Consider the following 26387-nt stretch of genomic DNA (forward strand, 5'->3'; position numbering starts at 1 on the left):
AGGCAAAGAAACAGACAGAAGATCTCTAACTTAATTTAAATGTAGGAACCTAGGTGTTCTTCATGGAGCGGAGCATTCCTTAAGGAATGACAAGTCACAAGGATTAAGATTAAAGGAGTTCTGTGCAATTAATACAAGAAGTTAGCAGATAATAACCCAGTTTCCTAGGATCATACTGGGACCAGGAAAATGCAAACCTCATTTTTTTCTCTTGCCATCACTATCATCTATTCAATAGCAAAGTGATTCCCTATACTCATGACATAAAAATATAGGTATAAATATGTACCTGCTAATGACCTACAATATAAATGTTTTACTTTCTTTTTAAAATTTTAGGACTTTCATATGCCACCTACTTTCACTAAACATCTCTTTCCTCAGATGTGAAATGGGCTGTAGATGGAAAAACACCAGCATCAAAACCTGCATCATGAGTGTCAGTGGCTTATAAAGGAATCCCAGAGAGAGCAGCGGGACACTCTTTGAGAAATGCTAGGCTGGTGATAGAATGGAATTAAATACTATGCAAGAAAACATGAGCAATGATGACTGTACCAAACATTGAATCAGAAGTCAGATGAAAATAGATTTTAGGTATGGCTTAATCAATTACACATTTATTTCCTTTTAAATGTATATTCAATAATGATATCTGATTAAAATATAGATCTAAATAAGTCTAAAAGAGTTCATAAAAATAAAGTGAAAATTAGGTAATTACCATTGATTGATTTATAATATATATGTGTATATATGTAACAAATAATATATATTTATATGGGATATAATACATATACTACTATACATATTATAATTAATTTATAAATACATATATAACTTATAAATACAAAGATTTATAAAAATGTATGAATGTCTCTTCCCCCCTTGGAGGATAGCTTATCAGCTTTGCAGAATATCATTTAAACTGGAGCTTTGGTTGCACCTTAACGAGGCCATCCCACATCCCATCACTCTATAAGGCCTGAAGCTTCTGAAGGATAAGTTATACAGTAGGATCGTTGGATCTCATGCCATACCTCTGTGTCTTTTAGGTGGGTTCCTTAGTTCAATCAGATGTTATGCAAGATCCCATGTTGGTGCATCATACACCAACATGGATAGTGGTTCTGACTGAGGCTCAAAGATAGATATAAACCTACTTTCAAAATACATGTCAATCCTATTTATGATAAATTGCTTTCCTTTCAAGGATGGAAGGTGTCCAATTTAATCTACTTGCCACCCAGTGGCTTACTGATCTCCTTGAGGTTTAGTGTCATATGAAGTTCTCAGCTTCTGTATCTGTTGGTGGCAAGTTAGACAGTATACACTTGCTGTAAAGATACAGGGTCCCTCCTCCTGAGAATCTAGGCTCTTCTTGCTTTAGTGGGTCTCAAGTCGAAAAACTGGCTTAAATCCAGAATTTGGATTAGGGATTGTGACTTTTTACTGGGGTCATTTTATCAGTTTTCTGATTATACAGTCCTTGTTATTTTGATTTTATGGATTGAATAATATCCTTATTTTCTGCTCATTTCTCTTGCCCCTATTGATGATTATTCTCTTTATCATTCTCACCATTATCTCCAGATCAAGCTCTCCTAGCTGCCAGGCCATCTTTCTTACCCTTTATAACCATTCCTGCCTTTTTCTGACACTTAGGCTCTGCTATTTGACTTCTATTATATCAGGATTCTGTTATCGCCCCTTTAGCCTGACCTACAAGAGTGCAACCATCATTGAGCTTCACAAAGATACCCACAATGTAACTTTCACCAACATGTGCTTTATAAACACTTTATGAAATGGGATGTCTTCTGGGCTCCTCTGTGGAGCATAATCAGTTGATGCGTTTTCTAGTCTCACATAGTATAGCTACTCTAACATGCCTGCCTCTCTAAGCCTTCTGGCCCCCTTTTCTCCACTGTCTGTCAAAGTAATCAGTGGCATATCTGCTGCACTTACTATGGTACATTGCTTTCTTCAAGATTCCAACAGGTCTTTTGGCAGTGTTAGCATCAGTAGGTCTTTTCCAGTGTGTTAAATCCTGTATACTGGAAGAACACTCCCAAATCAATCAGCTTTCCCTTTTCCATCCTTATTTTCCACCTCCCTTACTATAGCTTTTTGGAATCTGGTATTATATATACTTTTAGAGCTTCTTCCAAAATATGTGGACTAGTTCCTGCAGCTTCTTTGGAATATAGATCCTTTCCTCCCTCAGGAGGCCCAGCACTTCCCCTATCTTAACTGCATTGTAATGTGACCATAGTGATGAATCTGGTGATCAGAAAAGAAAATGGGGTTAGATCCTGAAGTCTTTGCATCATCTCCAAGCAAAGGAGGAATGCTAGTCTCTAAAAGAAAAGAGGGAACTACCTCTGCATGTTTAGTAGGTTAAGGGAGATATGGAGTTTCAAGGTTTCCAAGAAGACTAAGTCAGATGTCCATATCTCAGTCCAAGTATCAGTGTCCCACTTCTCAACCTGACCTTGGCAGAGCAGACTGGCCGGGGTGGAGAACTCATCTTTCTCTGGAGCTCTGCTACCCCTATGATCTTCCTCTGACTGTGGGAGATAAGTCTCTCTTTGCATGCTGCCAAGGAGTCACTTTGATTCTAGCCAGTATAGCTAAAGCAGTTATAATTGATGATTAATCACCCACAGCCTTTCATTTTCTTCCTCCAAGGCATGAGTGGCACTCAACATAGCTGTCTGATTCCATTATTCTTATAATTAGAATATCCTAAACCTCTTAAAGTCTTGAGATATTGCAACAACCAGTACAATATATTTCGCTTGTGTCCTATATCCATTTTCCATGTTTATTAATGTTGTAATAATCTTACTGCTACGGCATGCCAGGGGTTACTAGGGCTCCACCTACTACCAGTGATGAAGCCCTGATTGCCAGCCAGTCTTGAAAATATTCTGAGACTGATTCATCAGACAATTCTTGGCACCAAATATATTATATTATATTTTCCAAGTTCCTTGGAAAACAGATGGAGATATGCATGCAGGACTATTATAGGGAGAAGTAGTGTTGGGGATTGCCCTTAGCCTCAATCCTTAGTAGATGAGTAAAGAAATAGATTTGGGCGGAGGGAGGAGTTGAACTGTGATACAGTCACAAAGGCCTTAGCCAACCCCATGGGGAGTTGAGATGTCCTTTTAGATTGACCTACCTTGAGGCAAGGTTGTCACTGTCTTCTCACTGGCATTTTGCTTCCAAGAACCATCCTACTTTCCTAGCAGTCTTAAGATGTGGGTTCCCCTTGAGGAGGGGGCATGATCTGAATGACTGGATCCTCTTAGCCTGAGAGTTATGCCTCTAGAGGCGCTCAGCTGAGGGCCATCAGCCACTAAACATGGGGCAGGTAGGTGATGCAGGGCTCAATCCACTAAACTCCCTAAGACTTTTTATTTCCATTTTCCTTTTCCTTGGTGTTTGCCTGGTTTGGTATCGCAATGCTGTCCTTAGTGCTACTCTCTTTCTCCCAAGTGACTTTCCATTTTGCCCGCAGCAATAATCACCACTCACATACCCACCCCCTCTCGTCTTGCTCGTGGATGGCAGAGTACTGTTGCAGCAGATGTAAAACTATGCAGACCTGTCCCAGTACAAATTCATGCTGTGCAGCTGCAGTTACATTTTCACAATTATAAGCACAAACATATGAAATCACCTCAGGCAATGCTTTGACAGCTCCCTAGGGTATTGCTCAATTCTGAAGAACACTATGAAATAGCTTAAAAAAATATGCTTGACTACCCAGTAGCAGAATACACAGACAGAAATAAGCCAGGCCTCAAGCAAAGTAAATTCCTTCTCCAACCACTTGACAATGTTATGAAATGATAATGAAAGTTATGCATAACGAACAAGTTAAAATTCATACCTATTGAAATTTCCCAGTGTAAAAACTAGTGTTAAATTCATCGTGTAAAACTATAATACATGAACAAAGAAAAGCCATCCTTTATATTTCTGTCTCGCTTTAGCTTTGCAAATACTTCAGAAGAGAAGAATATGAGAAGATATTTTAGTCACGAAATACTATTAAACAACTACTCTGTGCCAGGCACTATTATAGGAATTGGAAGCATAGGAGTGAAAAGTAGTAACAGTAAGAAAACTCCTGAATCTTGTTGAAGTTGCAGCATTTTCCAATTACTGCTCCTCTGTTGTTCCCTTTTCTCTTCCATCTCTTCGCCCCTGCACATGCCACTCTGTCATTGCCGCATTGTCCTCCTTCTATAGAAATTACACCTTTTTCATATTTCTTCTTTTTCTTCTCCTCTGGCTTTTTCTCCACCTCTACTTTAGACTGGTTTTTGAGTTCCTCAATGACGGGAACAACCATATTATTCTTTGTATCTCAACAGTGTGACACAGTACATTTTGACATATATATCTTGAATATGTGAAAGAATTCATACATGTTGATAGCCTATAAGGAGGAGAATATAATATGCTAATAATTATAGTTGTGTATCAGTTTTTGTTTGATAATTTCTCAAGAGGAAAGAAAATTGATCCATCTACAATAAGAATATAAAATACATTTTATCGCACTTGCCTTTCAATAAATTCGTAATGATTTTCTGGAGTACTGACTTGAGAAAATATCAGAGCTGTGCTCAGGCCCAGAGGCAAGTGTTATCATGACCCATTATCTAAGCCTGCTATGAGCTCTTGAGAAGGGAGGTTGCCATTTCTACTCTCTCTCTCTCTGTCTCTCTCTTTCTCTTCCTTTATCTCTTTCATGCTCATTTACTTTCCAGCATTTTTCTGTGGATTACAGTAGTAAAAGAGAAAAAAGAACACAACGTTTTTATGATGTAGTTTTCCTTCATTCAACTGAGACAAAAGGAAAAAGAACATTGTGGTACAAAGTTTTAAAAGAAATTTATCTTGCACAACTTTATATAATGGACATAAAGTCATGCAGTCACAATTAACCATGATTTTGTAGAAGGCATAGGCATTTTCGTCAGTTGACTCTCCTTGGTCTTCTTTTCTATGACATATTTCCCCTTCACTTTATTTCAGAATCCCCTACACACAGCCATGCTCTATCACTAAGAAGAGCTTTATCCACCAATTCATAACTTGGATGACCTCAGGCCACAGCCTCCTATCCATCCAATGTGCTCACTCTTAGATTCTTTCTAAAACTGCTGGTTTTAGTTCTGTTCTACTTCAAAAGTCTGCTACCCTTTTCTGACTTTATTTTCCTTCTTATTCCACATGGAAACCATAACTTCATAGACACACTGGTCCCTGTCCTACATTTAATAAAGTCACATAACTTTGCAAATCCTCTACGTTAGAAATGTATGGACACCCAAGAAATATGGTCCAGTTGGTTGAAAGCAATTTAATTCATAGCCTTTCTTTCTCATTTCACATGTAACGTGATAGTAAATAAACAATCTATGGCAGGAGAAAAGTATATAGAAAATTTTTGTGGAATAAAGAAAGAAAAATCTTGTAGAGTTTTCATCAAGTATCACATGGCATTAATTAACATGACTCACAGTATATTTTTATTTTAATATTTCAGGTCTTCTTAAATATGGAGTGTTTTTCATACTCAACAATATGCCATATTTAGCTTTTTTATCTTAATATTTAACCACCAATACCCCTCACTCTGTTTTCAACAAGGTGAAAGATGTAGCATAGATGAGTGACTCAGTGCAGCTGATAACTTCCATTTTAACTGTAAAAATGATAGTTTAGGAGCAGACATGATATTCATTCTACAAATTCAGGTAATAAAAATTTAACCTAGTTTTTCTAAAATTGAACTTAATCTCACTATCAAACCCTCATTTTGTCATAAAAACTTGAGTTTGGGCAAGAATTTCTCCCAACCCTCACCTTTTATTTTAGGCCACATCTAAAAATGAGGGCCTAACATCATGCAGCAGTCAGTGGTAGAGGGGGTCTGAGAATCCTATTGTTGGACCTTCTGTGCTGTCAGTTGTTGAGCAGCATTTCACCTGATTCTCAAGTGCTGTTTTTTACAACAGGGTGTCACATTCTCCCTTGTTCAAAAACACGTCTTTCCAGGCTTGTATCTTACTCAGTGTTTTCTTACCTTCTTAGATACAAAAGAGAACCTATATTACTCCTAATCTACTTGGGAACTGAAGGAAAGAGTGAAGTTATATAAAGCTCTTCATTAACTTTATGTTCATCTTACCAGCAATGCTATACATTTCACTGGTATTTATTAATGCATCACACAGGGATATGAATGAGCTCTATGACAAGATTTTTTAACCCTGGCACTATTGACACTCTGGGCTAGCTAATTCTTTGTGGTCCCATGCACTATAGGGAGATTAGCAGTATCCCTGGCCTGTACCCACTAGAGTCCATCCTCTCCCCTACACAGGTCTTTACAATTAAAAAGTCTCCAGATATTGGTAGTCATACCCAGTTGAGAACCACTGCACTCTGAGGATGCATTTGACTCTCCTGCCTCCATTAATTCTCTATGGCTCCCCACCGGTTCAGTGACAGAATTCTCTGGAACCTTGTCAACAACCTGAAGTCTTCTCTGGGAATTGGGAGTATAAATCTTCTCTCATCATTGACCCTCAGATCTCTCCTTTACCCGACTCTGTATTTGGCTTGGTGTAGGGCCTGAGGTTCACAGAAATTAGTCCCTAAGGCCCAGTAGATATGCCAGGATCTAACTTTTCAATTCAACTCCCTCTTTTTCCTCCCTTTCCCTTTTCTTTCTTTCTTTCTTTCTTTCTTTCTTTCTTTCTTTCTTTCTTTCTTTCTTCCTTTTCTTTCCTTCTTTCCTTCTTTCCTCTCTTCTATTCTTATATATCATATATTCTCAATTATTTACCTTATGTGTATAACTTGGGGTTTGAATACTAGAGATCAAGAATTTGACTCTTCTGTTTCCCAAGAAAAATGAATACTGTGGCTCAAACTGCCCAGTGATGGAAAGAGTTAAAGAAACACAGAATACCAGTGAAGGAAGTATCCATTATTATCTCATAATGTAATACCACTGCTGCCTCTGCAGCTTAATCACCAGCAGGTCTGACATATATTTTCAGTTCTGATTTTATTTAAAAACTAAAAAACATGTGAGTGCACAGAGATCAATTTCAGCACATGCATATAGTGTGGTATTAACTGCCAATTGAAAGGGGAGATATTGGCCTGAAAATCACTTTTTATCATGCTGAGAGTAATCATACTGCCTTCACATGGGCTCTTGTCAGTATTCCTTAGTTATGTTGCCAGCAAGAGACCCAAAATGAACATTAAAAAAACATTAATCCAAAATTGGTATATGTGTGTACATACATATAATGGTATTAATCCTTTATTTCTCTATTTTGAGAAACACAAATACATATATTAATTTGGTTATCTATTGCTGAATAACAAACTACCCCAAAACTTTATAGCTTAGACTCACAGATATAGAGAATAAACTAGTGGTTGCCAGTAGTGTGAGGAAGGCAATGTAGGGGTGGGGAAGTAAGAGGTACAAATATTGGGGTGTAAGATAGGCTCAAGGCTGTATTGTACAACATGGGGAATATAGCCAATATTTTGTGGAATAACGATAAATGGAAAGTAACCTTTAAATTGTATATATGTATGTGTGTGTGTGTGTGTGTGTGTATATATATATATATAAAAATATATAAAACTACAGTTAAAAAAAAAGTAATAGCTTAAAGCAAGAATCAGTTCTTATCCTCCATGATTCTGTAGGCCTGCTGGCTTTGGCTCAGTGATTTTTATGACGTAAGTGAAGTCAGCCGAGCTTCACTTACCTGGGTGCTCAACTGGACTAGGCAGTCCAAAGTGGCTCATTCATATGGCTCATATGGCTGTTGGCTGGGAGCTCACCTAGAGCTGTTGAATATAGTGCTTTGGTTATACTCCATGTGGCCTCTTCATTTGGCTTGGCTTCTCAGAGCATGCAGGCTGGATCTGAAGAGACAAGAGGCAGAAGTTGCTAGTCCTCTTAAGGCCTGGGCTTGGGAGTTCCAAAATGTTACTTTCACTGCATCCTATTAATCGAATCCATTTGCAGATTCTAAAAGAGTTATGAATTTCCGGGGCCATCTTTGGAGAATTAACAACCACATATTTTAATAACACATGCATTGAAGAGTGGTTGTATTCATAAAAATTAAGCTCTATAACATTTTATTTTTAAAATAATTTTTTATTTTCCCAAAAGTCATATAATATTGCTTGAATGCATCATTTTAATGCATTTATGCCTATTCTATAATGGTGTAAATGTTTGAAGTTAGATATGAAGACATGATTTCTGATTACAAGTTAAGATTTGTAATGTTTCGTACACTCTGGGAGATGTTGATTCATTTATAATGGAAATATGGCCTCCCTCTGCTTCCCTCCAATTCAAAAGATATTTCAATTGTTTCCAGTTTTAAGGTATCATACATAAATTCTCATACATTGCTATTGGGTGTGTGATTTTATAAAACCATCCAGGAAAAATGGTTGGCAATATCTATCATAGCTAAACATAAGTCTGTCCTATGACCCAGAATTCCACTCCTGGATATACTCAACAGAAGTAGGATGATTTTTTTTCTTTTTCTTCAAATTTTAAACAGTGAAAAACAAGTCAAAGTATCATCTTTGGCCTATGAGCTATCAATTTAAGGAAATCTTAGTAAAATACTAAAAAGGCTTTTATAAAGGGCACATTAAATGCTTCCATCATTTTACATTCTGTTCTTCTCTTTGGGAGATTAATACCTTTTTTGTCACAAACATAGTATATCTCTGCTTTATATTAAAGGAAAGAATAGAGATTTAGTCATGACAATGTCAATAACTATGACGTTAATTGTACCTGTACACTACTTGCAAGGTCACAATTTAGCCTTCTACAGTTTCATGGATGCTGGCAGAGGTCAAAGACTCCTGGGTCAAAGACAAAAAGAGTTGATTACTAGTGGCGCATTGAGCATTCTGAACTTTATGATTGCATTTGTCCCCCTTGACCTCCAAGTCTAGTGGACTGAGATGAAGAGGCCCAGGTGGGTGCATACAGTAGATTTGTATCATAGCTGAAGAGCCCTGAACTGAGGAAACCCAAATCTTTTATAATGGACTTAAAGAAAAACTGCCCAATCTTTGTTCCAGGGGAGACATCATCTTTAGTATACAGGATAATCAATAAACTTGTCATCTGCTCCAGTCTGAGACTATGCAAATAACCCTAAAAGAAAAGCCCCAAGACCATCAGTGCTTTTGCTTGCAAAGTATTCAGAAAGAAAGGGATTCATGGAAAATTATGTACCAACAGATAGATCATTATTTTCCTTCTCCCATTGTTCTATAGTTATTGAATTTTTGATTAATAACTGTCTTTATTTAGTTATAGGTCCAAATAGTTTATAAGAGCCTTTGGAAGAATTTGTTGTCAATTCTTTTTTTACTAAGTTTAATGGGATTATTTTATTTACTGAATAAGCTCATTGATTAATACCCTCTAGAGTCATATGCAGAATTGACAAGGTATTCTTGCAGTGTATGGCAAGTAGTACCCTGACAAAAGAACTGTGTTAGTCACAGCAAAAATATTGAATATACTTTCAGGCTTATAAACAAGAGCATAAATATTTTTATTAGTTTGACTTAGAGTGTTCTAGAAAGTATTTAAAACAAAGGTAGATAGCTGCTAAATAAGAAGTCAGACAATATGTTTTTGGAAAAATGTTTCTACCACTAAAAAAGTGATTTTGCCTTAGGTATATGACTATTCTTATCCTTATACTTATTTTGCAAAATAGAGGGGGCGTAACAGTAAGAACCCCATGTGTAGGCTCTGGAGTAGAATTTGATTCAGTCACAACTGTTAATGATTTGGCTTAGATAAGATTCTTAGTCTCATTTTTGTATTATTTTTCACCTTGTTAAAATGGCACAATGTCTGTTAAAAAATACACCCTTAATAAGTGTCAGTTTACTGATATTTGAAATGATAATTACAGACCTACAAGACTTATTTTAAATGAATTAAATTAGGGGAAAGGTGGAGAATATTTTGTTTTGCTTTTAAATTTATTGAAGTATAGTTGATTTTCAATGTGTTAATTTCTTCTGTACGGCTAAGTGATTCAGTTATAAATATGTTTTTCATATTTTTTCATTATGGTTTATCACAGGATATTGAATAAGTTCCATGTGCTATACAATAGGACCTTGTTGTTTATCCATCCTATATATAATATATATATAATTGCATCCGCTAATCCCAAACTCCCAATCCTTCCTTCCCCTATCCCACCTCCCCCTTGGCAGCCGCAAGTCTGTTCTCTATGCCTGTGAATCTGTTTCTGTTTCATACATATGTTCTCCTGTGTCGTATTTTAGATTCCACATATAAGTGATATCATATGATATTTGTCTTTCTCTCTCTGACTTACTTTGCTCAGTATGAAAACCTCTAGGTCCACCCATGTTGCTGCAAATGGCATTATATCATTCTTTTTTTTTTTTTTAACATCATTAGTGGAGTATAATTGCTTTACAATGTTGTGTAGTTTCTGCTGTATAACAAAGTGAATCGGCTATATGTATACATATATCCCCATATCCCCTCCCTCTTTTGTCTCCCTCACACCCTCCCAGTCCCACACCTCTAGGTGGTCACAGAGCACTGGGCTGATCTCCCCATGTGATGCAGCTGCTTCCCGCTAGCTAGCTGTTTTACATTTAGTAGTGTATATATGTCAATGCTACTCTCTCACTTCGTCCAGACTTACAATTCCCCCCTCCCCTTGTCCTCAACTCCATTCTCTATGTCTGTGCCTTATTCCTGTCCTGCCCCTAGGATCACCAGAACCATTTTTTCTTTTCTCTTTTTTTTATATTTCATATATATGTGTTAGCATACGGTATCTCTTTTTTCTCCTTCTGACTTACTTCACTCTATATGGCAGACTCTAGGTCCATCCACCTCATTACAAGTAACTCAATTTCGTTTCTTTTTGTGGCTAAGTAATATTCCATTGTATATATGTGCCACATCTTCTTTATCCATTCATCTGTTGATGGACGCTTAGGTTGCTTCCATGGCCTGGTGACTGTAAATAGTGCTGCAAAGAACATTGTGGTATATGACTCTTTTTGAATTATGGTTTTCTCATGGTACATGCCCAGTAGTGGGATTGCTGGGTCAGATGGTAGTTCCATTTTTAGTTTTTTAAGGAACTCCATACTGTTCTCCATAGTGGCTATATCGATTTAAATTCCCACCAACAGTGCAAGAGGGTTCCCTTTTCTCCACACCCTCTCCAGCATTTATTGTTTGTAGATTTTCTGATGATGCCCATTCTTACCAGTGTGAGGTGATACCACATTGTGGTTTTGATTTGCATTTCTCTAATGATGAGTGATGTTGGGCATCCTTTCATGTGTTTGTTGGCAATCTGTATATCATATTTGGAGAAATGTCTATTTAGGTCTTACGCCCATTTTTGGATAGGGTTGTTTGTTTTTTTTGATATTGAGCTGCATGAGCTGCTTGTATATTTTGGAGATTAATCCTTTATCAGTTCCTTCGTTTGCAAATATTTTCTCCCATTCTGAGGGTTGACTTTCGTCTTGTTTATGGTGTCCTTTGCTGTGCAAAAGCTTTTAAATTTCATTAGGTCCCATTTGTTTATTTTTGTTTTTATTTCCATTTCTCTAAGAGGTGGGTCAAAAAGGATCTTGCTGTGATTTATGTCAAAGAGTGTTCTTCCTGTTTTCCTCTAAGAGTTTTATAGTGTCTGCCCTTACATTTAGGTCATTAATCCATTTTGAATTTATTTTTGTGTATGGTGTTAGGGAGTGTCCTAATTTCATTCTTTTACATGTAGCTGTCCAGTTTTCCCAGCACCACTTATTGAAGAGGCTGTCTTTTCTCCATTGTGTATTCTTGCCTCCTTTATCAAAAATAAGGTGGCCATATGTGCATGGGTTTATCCCTGGTCTTTCTATCCTGTTCCATTGATCTATCTTTCTGTTTTTGTGCCAATACCATATTGTCTTGATTACTGTAGCTTTGTAGTATACTCTGAAGTCAGGGAGCCTGATTCCTCCAGCTCCATTTTTCTTTTCTTTTCTTTTATTTTTTTTTTTGCTGTACACGGGCCTCTCACTGTTGTGACCTCTCCCGTTGCGGAGCACAGGCTCCGGATGTGCAGGTTCAGCAGCCATGGCTCACAGGCGCAGCTGTTCCACGGCATGTGGGATCCTCCCGGACCGTGGCACAAACCTGTGTCCCCTGTCATTGGCAGGTGGACTCTCAACCACTGCGCCACCAGGGAAGCCCCAGCTTCATTTTTCTTACTCAAGATTGCTTTGGCTATTCGGGATCTCTTGTGTTTCTATACAAATTGTGAAATTCTTTTGTTCTAGTTCTGTGAAAAATGCCATTGGTAGTTTGATATGGATTGCATTGCATCTATAGATAGCTTTGGGTACTATAGCCATTTTCATAATATTGATTCTTCCAATCCAAGAATATGGTATATCGCTCCATCTGTTTTGTATCCTCTTTAATTTCTTTCATCCTTGTCTTACAGTTTTGTGCATACAGGTCTTTTGTCTAGTTAAGTAGGTTTATTCCTAGGCATTTTATTCTTTTTGTTGCAATGATAAATGGCAGTGTTTTTTTAATTTCTCTTCCAGATTTTTCATCATTAGAGTATAGGAATGCAAGAGATTTCTGTGCATTAATTTTGTATCCTGCTACTTTACCAACATTCATTGATTAACTCTAGTAGCTTTCTGGTAGCATCTTTAGGATTCTCTATGTATAGTATCATGTCATCTGAAAACAGTGACAGCTTTACTTCTTCTTTTCTGATTGGATTCACTTTATTTCTTTTTCTTTTCTGACTGCTGTGGCTAAAACTTCCAAAACTATGTTGAATAACAGTGGTGAGAGTGGGCAACCTTGTCTTGTTCCTGATCTTAATGGAAATGATTTCAGTTTTTCACTATTGAGAATGATGTTGGCTCTGGGTTTGTCATATATGGCCTTTATTATGTTAAGTTCCCTCTACGCCTACTTTCTGGAGAGTTTTTATCATAAATGGGTGTTGAATTTTGTCAAAAGCTTTTTCTGCATCTGTTGAGATTATTATATGTTTTGTATCCTTCAGTTTGTTAATATGGTGTATCACGTTGATTGATTTGCATATACGGAAGAATCATCGCATTCCTGCGATAAACCCCACTTGATCATAGTTTATGATCCTTTTAATGTGCTGTGGATTCTGTTTGCTATTATTTTGTTGAGGAATTTTGCATTTATGTTCATCAGTGATATTGGTCTATAGTTTCCTTTTTTTGTGACATCTTTTTCTGGTTTTGGTACCAGGGTGATGGTGGCTTCGTAGAATGAGTTTGGGAGTGTTCCTCCCTCTGCTATATTTTGGAAGAACTTGTCAAGGATGGGTGTTATCTCTTCTCTAAATGTTGAATAGAATTCATCTGTGAAGCCATCTGGTCCTGGGCTTTTGTGTGTTGGAAGATTTTTTATCACAGCCTGAATTTCAGTGCTTGTGATTGGTCTGTTTATATTTTCTATTTCTTCCTGGTTCAGTCGTGGAAGGGTGTGCTTTTCTTAAGAAATTGTCCATTTCTTCCAGGGTGTCCATTTTATTGGCATATAGTTGCTTGGAGTAATCCCTCATGAGTCTTTGTATTTCTGCAATGTCAGTTGCTACTTTTCCTTTTTCATTTCTAATTCTGTCGATTTGAGTATTCTCACTTTTTTTCTTGATGAGTCTGGCTAGTAGTTTATCAATTTTGTTTATCTTCTCAAAGAACCCGCTTTTAGTTTTATTGATCTTTGCTATTGTTTCCTTCATTTCTTTCTCATTTATTTCTGTTCTGATCTTTATGATTTCTTTCCTTCTGCTAAATTTGGGGGGTTTTTGTCCTTCTTTCTCTAATTGATTTTGGTTTAAAGTTTGGTTGTTTATTTGAGATGTTTCTTGTTTCTTGAGGTAGGCTTCTATTGCTATAAACTTCTCTCTTAGAACTGCTTTCTGCATCCCATAGGTTTTGGGTTGTTGTGTTTTCATTGCCATTTGTGTCTAGGTAATTTCTGACTTCCTCTTTGATTTCCTCTGTGATCTCTTGTTTATTTAGTAGTGTATTGTTTAGCCTGCATGTGTTTGTATTTTTTACAGTTTTTCTCCTGTAATCGATATTTAGTCTCCTAGAGTTGTGGTCAGAAAAGATACTTGATATGATTTCAATTTTCTTAAATTTACCAAGGCTTGATTTGTGACCCAAGATATGATCTCTCCTGCAGAATGTGCCATAAGCCCTTGAGATTAAGTGTATTCTGTTGTTTTTGGATGGAATGTCCTATAAATATCAATTAAGTCCATCTTGTTTAATGTGTTATTTAAAGCTTGTGTTTCCTTATTTATTTTCATTTTGAATGATCTGTCCATTGGTGAAAATGAGGTGTTAACGTCCCCTAGTATTATTGTGTTACCATCGATTTCCACTTTTATGGTTGTTAGCATTATTGAGGTGCTCCTATATTGGGTGCATAAATATTTACAATTGTTATACCTTCTTCTTGGATTGATCCCTTGATCATTATGTAGTGTCCTTCTTTGTCTCTTGTAATAGTCTTTATTTTAAAGTCCATTTTGTCTGATATGAGAATTGCTACTCCAGCTTTCCTTTGATTTTCATTTGCGTGCATATCTTTTTCCATCCCCTCACTTTCAGTCTGTATGTGTCCCTAGTTCTGAAGTGGGTCTCTTGTAGACAGCATATATATGGGTCCTATTTTTGTGTCCATTTAGCCAGTCTTTGTCTTTAGGTTGGAGCATTTAATCCATTTACATTTAAGTTTATTATCAATATGTATGTCCCTATTACCATTTTCTTAATTGTTTGTGTTTGTTATTGTAGGTCTTTTCCTTCTCTTGTGTGCCTGCCTAGAGAAGTTCCTTTAGCATTTGTTGTAAAGCTGGTTTGATGTGATAAATGCTCTTAACTTTTGCTTGTCTGTAATTGTTTTAATATCTCTGTCAAGTCCTTATGAGATCCTTGCTGGGTAGAGCAATCTTGGCTGTAGGTTTTTCCCTTCCATCACTTTAAATATGTCCTGCCACTCCCTTCTGTCTTGCAGAGTTTCTCCTGAAAGATCAGCTGTTAACCTTTTGGGGATTCCCTTGTATGTTATTTGCTGTTTTTCCCTTACTGCTTTTAATATTTTTTCTTTGTATTGAATTTTTGATAGTTTGATTAATATGTGTCTTGGTATGTTTCTCCTTGGATTTATCCTGTGTGGGACTCTCTGCACTTCCTGGATTTGATTGACTACATCCTCTCCCATATTAGGGAAGTTTTCAAGTATAATCTCTTCAAATATTTTCTCAGTCCCTTTCTTTCTCTCTTCTTTTTCTGGGACCCCCTATAATTCGAATATTGGTGCATTTAATGTTGTCCCAGAGGTTTCTGTGACTGTCCTCGATTCTTTTCATTCTTTTCTCTTTATTTTGCTCTGCAGTAGTTATTTTCACTATTTTGTCTTCCAGGTTACTTATCCATTCTTCTGCATCAGTTATTCTGCTATTGATTCCTTGTAGAGAAATTTTAATTTCATTTATTGTGTTCTTCACCATTGTTTGTTTGCTCTTTAGTTCTTCTAGGTCCTTGTTAAATGTTTCTTGTATTTTCTCCATTCTATTTCCAAGATTTTGGATCATCTTTACTGTCATTATTCTGAATTCTTTTTCAGGTAGACTGCCTATTTCCTCTTCATTTTTTTGGTCAGGTTGGTTTTTACCTTGCTCCTTCATCTGCTGCATATATCTCTGTCTTCTCATTTTACCTAATTTACTGTGTTTGGCGTACTCTTTTCACGGGCTGCAGGTTTGTATTTCCCGTTGTTTTTGGTTTCTGTTCCCAGTGGGTAAGGTTGGTTCAGTAGCTTGTGTAGGCTTCCTGGTGGCGGGGACCGGTGCCTGTGTTCTGGTGGGTGGGGCTGGATCTTGTCCTTCTGGTGTGCAGGGCTGCATCTGGTGGTGTGTTTTGGGCTGTCTGTGAACTTACTATGATTTTAGGCAGCCTCTCTGCTAATGGATGGGGTTGTGTTCCTGTCTTGCTAGTTGTTTGGCATGTGGCGTCCAGCAGTGGAGCTTGCTGGCTGTTGGGTGGAGCTGGATCTTAGCATTGAGATGGAGATCTTGGGAGAGCTCTTGCCAATTGATATTACATGGGGCTGGGAGGTCTCTGTTGGTCCAGTGTCCTGAACTCGGCTCTCCCACCTCAGAGGCTCAGGCCTGACACCAGGCCAGAGCACCAAGACCCTGTTAACCATACGGCTGCCTTGAATCACATGTACTGTGTTCGGATGGTCTCAACACCACAGTGCTCTTTAAGTACTGCCTCCTTGGAGTAGCTCCCACTGTGTAAACTCTATCTCATTTTTTTTGTGGCTGAGTAATATTCCATTGTATATCTGTATCACATCTGTTTCTATCCATCTGTTGATGGACAATTAGGTTTTTTCCATGTCTTGGCTATTGTAAATAGTGCTTCTATGAACATAGGGTTTCATGTATCTTTTTGGATTATAATTTTGTCTGGGTATATGCCCAGGAATGGCATAGCTCGATCATATGGCAACTTTATTTTCAGTTTTTTAAGGAACTTGTATACTGTTCTCCATAGTGGCTGCACAAATTTTCATTCCCACCAACAGTGTAGAGGGTTTCCTCTTCTCCACATCCACTCCAGCATTTATTATTTGTAGAATTTTTAGTGATGGCCATTCTGACAGGTGTGAGGTGGTAACTCATTGTAGTTTTGATTCACATTTTTCTAATAATAGCAATGATGAGCATCTTTTCATGTGCCTGTTGGCCATCTGTATGTCTTCTTTGGAGAAATGTCTATTTAGGTCTTCTGTCCATTTTTCAATTGGGTTTTTTTTTGTTGTTGTTTTGTTATTGACTTGTATGAGCTGTTTGTATATTTTTTAAATTAATCCCTTGTTGGCCGCATCATTTGCAAACATTTTTTCACCATCCTTAGGTTATCTTTTCATTTTGTTTATGGCTTCATTTGCTGTGCCAAAATTTATAAGTTTGGTTAGATCCCGTTTGTTTATTTTTGCTTTTATTTCTATTGCCTTGGGAGACTGACCTAAGAAAATATTGGTACAATTTATGTCTGATCATGTGTTGCCTGTGTTCTTCTAGGAACTTTATGTTGTCATGTCTTATATTTAAGTGTTTAAGCCATTTTGAGTTTATTTTTGTGTATGGTGTTAAGGAGTGTTCTAACTTCATTGATTTACATGCAGCTGTCCAGTTTTCCCAACACCACTTGCTGAAGAGACTGTGTTTTCTCCATTGTATATTCTTGCCTCCTTTCTTGAAGGTTAGTCAACCATAGGTATGTGGATTTGTTTCTGGGCTCTCTATTCTGTTCCATTGATCCATATGTCTGTTTTTGAGAATATTTTAGATTACACAGCAAGTACATAATAAAATTTGATCAATTCATCTTTCTGGATTAACAGCCTCTCAGAATTATATATATAATGAAATAAAAGTATATAATCAAGTATAATCTGTTTTGGTAATCTTCTTATGCTGTCTTTTATATTTGTGCAATCTTAAAACTAGAAGAGCAAGTTTTATGAATTTACACTATCACTCTCCATTCTAAAATATCTGAACCCATTCATAAAGCTATTTGAGATGTTTTCAAGAAACTGTCATACATCATTAATGTATTATATTATGCATTTAAAACTGAAAGTGACATGTGTAATGACAGTGCTATGTTGCCTTAATTTACTTTGAAATGTTTCAGTATACAGAATTCAACATAAATTTGTACGTGCTGACTTTAATCTACACTTCTCAGAGAGCTTTTTTAATACATGCAGAAATGCATACTCCAAAAATGGTTACTTGTTATTTGAGCAGTTCTTATTTGGACTCCATGCTTTTACTTAGTCTCATTTATTCAATGCTGGAAGGTTGGTGAGAAGTAAGAGGGAGTGAAGGAAGAGTAGTGGAGGCTGGGGCTGCAGAGAGGACCACCTTTACCTTTTCTCTTTTGCTTTGTTTTAACACTCTTAGAGGCTAGGAATTGTGGTAATAGCAATAGCCCAGAACAAAGAAGCAGAATGGAATGGGGAGTAAAATTAGAGAGGAAGAATCACAATGACAGCCAAAAAGATTTTAAGAGAGGGAAACTGAAGTTTCTGCTGCACAGTGTCCAAGGTCCAAGTGCCTAAGTTTGAAGATCCTAGTTTATCAATAACAGTTGAAGCACTTCCCACAAGTTTGGGAGAGTGATTTGCAGAGAAGGAAATTTGCCTTTTTCCCACCCATCCTTACTTTTATAAACTACATTTTTCTGCTGATGAAGTAAAAAAACAAAACGGAAAGAATGAAAAACTGTAAAGATGTCGTCACAGTATCTGTCAGTGAAATTGAAGATGATGATGGCACGGACCTTTGGTGAGACCCTCCTTCTTCACCAGTCTGGGACAAGAGCAAGAGAAGGGGAAACCTTAGCAAGAAACCCCTTTAGTCACCTAGGATTGGTTGCAGGAGCACTAATAAAGAGTTTATCCCTAAAAGCAAGAAAAAATTTACTGTATCAGCACATCTACCTATGTTAGAGGGTGGTAATTGGTTTATCAATGGTTCATTGTGTTCTACTCTGACATGCTAAATAAGGAGAGCAAAGATCCAAATCAGTTCACAGTCTTCTGCCTAGGAGCTGACAATGATGAAACTAGCCCTGTGGACTTAGCAATGGTATCAACAACTTCATGCTTGCTCTAGATCATTGCATTCTTACCCAGCTTGACACAGCTGCCACTATCTCCTAAACTGTTTGCCTTTGGGCTCATCCATCAGTGATCTGCCACCTCTTTGTGACTGGTGAAAGTGACTGCCTTGTGAGATGTGCCTTTCCCACTTTGTCAGTCCACTGATGTGAAACAAAACACAGAAATGCAATGGATACAGGCTATCAACATTGCAGTCACTTCCCTCTCATGTCCCCAGAGGTCACATGTGAATTTGGACAGAGTGTTAATACACTGAGTGGGCTTTTAAGACTGTACCCTCCCACATTGAATCTCAACCATGATTTTATTGGATTTCAGCGTCTTAATGGACGTTGTATACAAAAAGGCTACAAATGATTTAGGCAAAACTTAACCTTTTCTCAAGCAAAATGATTATCAATAATATTGTCATGATTGCTGGGTTAATGGCAAGAGACTAATTGTAGCAGCATAAAAAATGTTGGAAATATTTTGCTTTTTCTTTTCTAGATATGTGATTTGGCTCTAAATATTGTTCAAAAACATTTGCCCTTGTATGAACAAAAATGTAGCAATCTTGCGTTGGTGCTCTATGCATAGGACATTCATCTGATTCTTTTTTTTTTGCCACATAATGGTGACTTCTGTAATAAGATTCTAACTGAAGGTTAGCTGGCTTCTGCTGCTAAAATATCATTGCATGAGCCTTGAATCAATCATACAAAGTGCTTAGGAGTGTCTGCAACTTTGCTGAGCCCACAAGAATAAGTTGTGTGCCTTAATTTTTGCCTGCTTGTTGGTACAGAATTCATTCACAGACTTGCTCTCATCTGGTAACAAGATTGTAAGAGAGTTGACTTAGAGCCCTCATGTCTGATTTCTGAAGCCTATGAATAGGTACCAAAATAGCCTAATATAGTAAATGGCCAAATTGACTTAGTGTAGTTCACAAAAGCTTAGTGTCATGAAGGAATATGACTGACTGAGAGACTTAATAGATTGTCAGTCTCGCAGTGCACCTATCAACATGGATAATTTCTTATGAAATTAACCATGTTCCAGGAATTTGACTTGAACCTTCTAAGCACAAAAATATTATTTTTTCCTCTCTTTCTTTCCAAAAATTAAAATTGTAAAATATTCTCAGGGGGAGAAATCATATTACCCAGTTTCACATAGAATGATATTATAATCCAGACTGAATTATAATCCAATAAGTTGCAATGAGAATTGGGCATCAACTGCCCAGGACACTAAAAATATTTGAATAATGAGATCAGTACATTGTCTACCCAAAGGAAATCTTCATGATAAGACACAATATAATCAGAAGTTGAAAATAGAAATAGAGCAACAGAAGTTAATAGGCTAAGCCTATGTAGACACTACTAATACCATAACCCACATAAGGACCAACGCATTCATATTTTCAGTCTAGGTCACTTGTCTTTTGAAAATACATGAATGAGCACAAGGAAATCTCTGGGTGGTTGGATTATCCTTTTCTATGAGACCATGTAACCAACTCCTGGCATAGTATTTCCCTAAACAGGGTCAATATTAATGATTAAATTTTTGATAATTATAATCACTCTGAAGTACAATAATTACTTTAAATTATAATTCCAGGTAATAGTTCCATATAGCCTGGCTCTTGTGCCTGGTATTTATTTATAAATGTCTCAGGGAGACACTTAGGCTAAATTGTTTTATTCCCACTGGTTGCTTGTAACTGAATGAATAAATAAATTCGACCAGATTCAGTCTTAAAAACTACTTTAGTTCCTGCATTTTTCACATTCTTAGGGTACTCCACACTATCCTATACAGCTAATGACACTGGTTTATTGTGCACAAGTAGATGATCAATTTTATATTCTGATTCAGTTCTTCTCTAGGGCTCAGTTTCTTCATTCTCATGTTTGAATCTTCTTCTATCCATTTTCTTTTCTTCTTCTTATGGTTTCTCCAGAAAGCTTTTGAAGGTAAGACAGGAATGTACTAAGTGGCATAAAAAATCATATAATTTATAGAATACAAAAAGAAGAAGAAAAACAGATTGTCATTATTTCCCTTTCTGTGATTCTTCTGGAAAGAATAACAGTAGACTCAGTTTTTATCTATGACTAATTTTAAATACATTACCCATTTTGGTCATTATATATTTTCACAAATCATTTATACAATGATATGACCATATCTGGAGCTACGAAATCAGTGGACGGTTCTCATCTTGATCCTCTCGGAATGCCACAGACAGCTCAGAGTTTACCACAGTATTGCTTTCAGTCCTCATGCTGCCAAGAATGTTTTTAATGTTTTATTAAAATGTAGGAGCCTTCTGATTAATCAATCTGCATTAGGGTAGAGTCTGATAGCACTATGGAGTATGTCACAAATGATGGCAGACCCAGTAATATTCACAGCAATATGGCAGCTGCCAGAGGGAAGCAAATAATAAGCTCTAAAAATGCCAATTTTATCTTAGTAATTCTCACAAGGTAAGAACCCTGTCTCACCACAGAATTTTCCTAACAAAATGCTGAGGAGTATGGATTCCTATGCCCGTGAAACTGACTCTGAATAAGTCTGTTTTAGAAACAAAGATTATTTAAAACCCTCTTTTGTTTTGGCCTCTAAGCTCTAATCAGACAGAAAGCGACACATTTTGAAGAAGTGGTTTGCTTTTGAACCAATTACCAATATCAAGCCTTTAGGGAACTGACCTTTGCAAAGAAATTTTCAAACAACACATAAAGGTGTCTCGTGGTAATCCCTTGCCAGACAGAACCTTAGTACAGTACAGGATGTTTAGAATTTTCATGTCTCACATAAAAGAATATCATAATGCTATGGATGACTCTGCAAACTGGAGCTTATTAATTCTGATCATAAATATATTTCAAAATCCTTAAAGCTCAAAGTGACTACAAAAAATGTAACCAGTTTCATAGACAAATCTCCCATGTTGCACAGAGTATTAACTATTTTGCCAAATGTTTCAAATCGTATATGTTTTCTATGCGCCTATCATTTTAATAAATGTTTCATTTTTATTCAGTTTTTCAAAGAGACTATACAAATCCATTTTTAAAGTATATGTATGGGCATTTCCTTTAGACAGTGTTCCTAGTTGTAATTAGATTTGCTAATGAATCTGTAACAGTCAATGTTAACAAACACTGCAGCAAAATATTCCTTTTATACTTAGATACTGTTGTTATTTCTGCTGTTCCTCTTCAGTAAGATCTCTTCTTCTTCCCGGTTTCATTTTTAGATAATAGTACAATGCAACTGTGCTTAAGAATATAGTCCCTGGAGTCCAGTTGTCTGGCTTTGAACCCTGTTTCATCACTTACATTTTAGGCAACTTTGAGAAAGTTACATATTCAGATCCACAGTTTTCTCAGCTGTAAGCTGAAGGTAATAACGATTTTCATCTTCATGTGCTAATTATGAAAATTAAATGAGGTTGTATGTAAAGCATCCAGGTGAATGTCTGGCATATAGTAGAAGTTCATTATTTTCAGGGTCTGGAAATTAAATTTTTGGCAATACTGAAATATATTTTGTAACTTTAATGTGAAAAAAATTTAGATTTATCGTATCTCTATTTAGTCATTTTTTTCCTTAGCATTAATCTCTGTAAGTTTAGAGTGAGCTTTACTACTAATGTATATTGACCACCCATGCTCACAACACCATAGACATTGCCAACACCAAGAATTGCACTGTTTCATAATAATAAATTCAGCCACTCCACTGTCTGACTTCAACTTAAGTTCTTTCCAGCCACTTCCTCCTTAATTCCACTGAAATTGCTCCTCAGACTCATAGGAGAAACAGTCCCTTGACTTCTTCTGTCAGGTCTTGAGTCTTGGTTTCCTCTTTTTTTGGCATTCTGGCTGCCAGCTTTATTACTCTTCTGTTATACATGTGTGCATAAACCATAAGCAGCTTTCATTGGACTTTGTACATACTACTATAGGAAAAAAAAAGAATACAAATACAAAAAAAAAGGATATAAGATTAACATACAGAAATCTGTTGCATTTCTTTACACTAATAATGAAATATCTGAAAGAGAAAGTAAAAAAAAAAATCCCTTTTAAAATTGCGTCAAAAAGAATAAATAATAAAATACCTAGGAATAAATCTGACAAAGGAGGTGAAAGACTTATATCCTGAGAACTATAAAACATTGATAAAGGAAACTGAAGTTGATTCAAAGAAATGGAAAGATATCCCATGCTCTTGGAGGAAGAATTAATATTGTTAAAATGGACATACTACCCAAAGCAATCTACAGGTTTAATCTACATATCAAATTACCCATGACATTTTTCACAGAACTAGAAAATATCCTAAAATTTATATGGAAACACACAAAAGACCCAGAATTTCCAAGACAATTCTGAGGAAAAAGAACAAAGCTGGAGGCATAACCCTCCCAAACTTCAGAGAATACTACAAAGCTACAGTAATCAAAACAATGTGGTATTGGCACAAAAACAGACATATGGCTCAATGGAACAGAATAGAGAGTTCAGAAATAAACTGACACACCTATGGTTAATTAATCTTTGACAAAGGAGGGAAGCTTATACAATGAAGAAAAGACTTCAGCAAGTGGTATTGGGAAAGCTGGGCAGCCACATGTAAACCAAAGAAGTTAGAACACTCCCTCACTCACCACACATAAAAATAAACTCAAAATGACTTAAAGACTTAAATATAAGATATGACACCATAAAACTCCTAGAAGAGAACATAGGCAAAACATTGGCTGAATAAATTATAGCAAAGTTTTCTTAGATCAGTCTCTCAAGTCAAAAGAAATAAAAGCAAAAATAAATGGGACGGAATCAAACTTATAAACTGTTGCACAGCAAAGGAAACTATACACAAAATGAAAAGACAACCTACAGAATGGGAGAAAATCTTTGCAAGTGATGTGACCGACAAGGGATTAATTTCAAAAATATACAAACAGCTCATACAACTCAATAACAAAAAAAACCAAACAACCCAATCGAAAAATGGGCAGAAGGCCTAAATAGACATTTTTCCAAAGAAGACGTACAGATGGCCAACAGGCACATGAAAAGATGCTCAACACCCCTAATTATTAGAGAAATGCAAATCAAAACTACAATGAGGTATCACCTCACACCAGTCAGAATGGCCATCATTAAACAGTCTACAAATAATAAATGCTGGACAGGGTGTGGAGAAAAAGGAACCCTCCTACATTGTTGGTGTGAATATAAATTGGTGCAGCCACTATGGAGAACAGTATGGAGGTTCCTTAAAAAACTGAAAATAGGGCTTACCTGGTGGCGCAGTGGTTGAGAGTCTGCCTGCTGATGCAGGGGACACGGGTTCGTGCCCCGGTCTGGGAAGATCCCACATGCCGCGGAGCGGCTGGGCCCGTGAGCCATGGCCGCTGAGCCTGCACGTCCAGAGCCTGTGCTCTGCAACGGGAGAGGCCACAACAGTGAGAGGCCCGCATACCGCAAAAAAAAAAAAAAAAACCTGAAAATAGAGTTACCATGTGATCCTGCAATCCTTGCAATCCCACTCCTGGGCATATATCTGGAAAAGATGAAAACTCTAATTCGAAAAGATACATGCACCCCAATATTTATAGCCACACTATTTACAATAGCCAAGACATGGAAGCACCCTAAATGTCCATCAATAGATAAATGGATAAAGATGATGTGGTATATATATATACAATGGAATATTACTGAGCCATAAAAAGAATGAAATAATGCCATTTGCAGCAACATGGATGGACCTAGAGATTATTACACTAAGGGAAGTAAGACAGAGAAAGACAAATATCATGATATCACTTATATTGGAATCTAAAAAAAATGATACAAATGAATTTATTTACAAAACAGAAACAGACTCACAGACATAGGAAACAAACTTATGGTTACCAAAGGGGAAGGCGGAGGCGGGATAAATTAGGAGTTTGGGATTAATAGATACAAACTACTGTATATAAAATAGATAAACAACAAGGACCTACTGTATAGCACAGCATACTACATTCAGTATCTTCTAATAATATATAATGGAAAAGAATCAGTTATATATAAGTATAACTGAATCACTTTGCTGTATACCTGAAACTAACACAACATTGCAAATGAACTATACTTTAATAAAAAATAATAAAAATATATATACCATTGAAAATAAATATATATATATATTTTTATATATACCAGTTTGTAAATGGGCCAACAAAGTTAATAAAAGCTGCCAAAAAGAACATCTTACTTAAACACTGTTTAAAATCTTTTTAATATTAGAAAGCTCTCACAACTTCATTTATTTCTTTTTTTGTTGTTATTTAAATAAGACATTGTATTTTAACTTATTCTTTTTTTCTTTGGTCCAGTTTCATTTTAAAATGATTATTGGCTGAATGGAATAATTAATGCAGGCATGAATGCATTTTGGGTCAAGTCATAGTCATCTGGGCCACTTGAAAGATGATCTAGTTCCATAGAAACCAGGTAATTTTCATTTTATGTCACGTTCAAGAAAATATTCTAGTATATCGGAGCTTTAATATTTAAAACAAAGATAACTTGGATGAAGATAGATATAGATAGATTTTCTGTTTTGGAGTATATTTAACAGTGTTCTCATAAAGTAGTCTAGGATTGACTCAGTATATGATTTTGATGTAGGTAAAATTAAATTCTTTTAAACAACTTCTTTATTATAGGAAAAGATCTAAATTCAGTAATTCTGTGAATTTGAGTCTGTATGTTATCTCTATTTAATAATTTTTTGCACTGATTATCTCATAACAATTTGTCTGCTTCATCTTAAAAAAAAATTCAAGCATTAACAGGGAAAATAATTCTCCAAAACCCTTACACTCTTCTAGTATAGTGTGTTAAGGGAAAATGGACTGTGGAATCAATACAACTGAACAGTAAGCATGTTAGATAACCATTTTGATAATTTGTACATCTGATACATACCTAACATGTAAGTTGTTGAGAGGTATACTTGGTGGCACTGTATTCTGATTTTTTTGGCATTGGTAAGATGAAGGGTGCTTATTTACATTAGATTCCAAATACCTTTTGTTTCGTCTTTCCATTCCTGGAAACATTTCTTCTCTGTGTCTAAACTGCTTTATTTCTATAAGTATTTCTCACTTCTTAATTATTAATTACTAATTGCTACTTATTAACTACTGACTGCAAACTTATTTCTTCAATGTTGGAGATTTTCAGAATTATTAAATTTTTTATATTAACTGTGGAAAACTATGAAGACATGTGCCTTAGTGAGAATTAATGATTTTTTGAACAATTCATGTAGAAGCAAGATCTTCAGTATTCTGTTTTTAAAATAATTCTACTTGACATTCATTGTTCAAGACAAAATAGATAAATAATAACAGTTTTCCATCAGTCAGATAACTATGGAATAAAACTGAGAGGATGGATATTGGCATGTTGGTACTGTGCTCAATTTGAGTTTGAATTCA

The 26387-nt window shown here is 36.2% G+C and overlaps 1 protein-coding gene and 1 long non-coding RNA gene across 2 annotated transcripts in view; both read left to right on the plus strand.

Annotated features, from left to right (window-relative positions):
- The window catches only part of LOC307185494 (uncharacterized protein), a gene marked incomplete at its 5' end in the record, with an annotated part of 302661 nt that overhangs the window by 63643 nt on the left and 212631 nt on the right, over positions 1-26387 (plus strand). The window lies entirely within an intron of this gene.
- Positions 186-25389, plus strand: LOC307185649. The gene is made up of 3 exons (XR_013828134.1): positions 186-597; positions 17372-17463; positions 25278-25389. It is a non-coding gene; the product is annotated as an uncharacterized lncRNA (long non-coding RNA).

Source organism: Stenella coeruleoalba (genome assembly GCF_951394435.1).
Source record: "Stenella coeruleoalba genome assembly, chromosome: 4".
NCBI classification, from domain to species: Eukaryota; Metazoa; Chordata; class Mammalia; order Artiodactyla; family Delphinidae; genus Stenella; species Stenella coeruleoalba.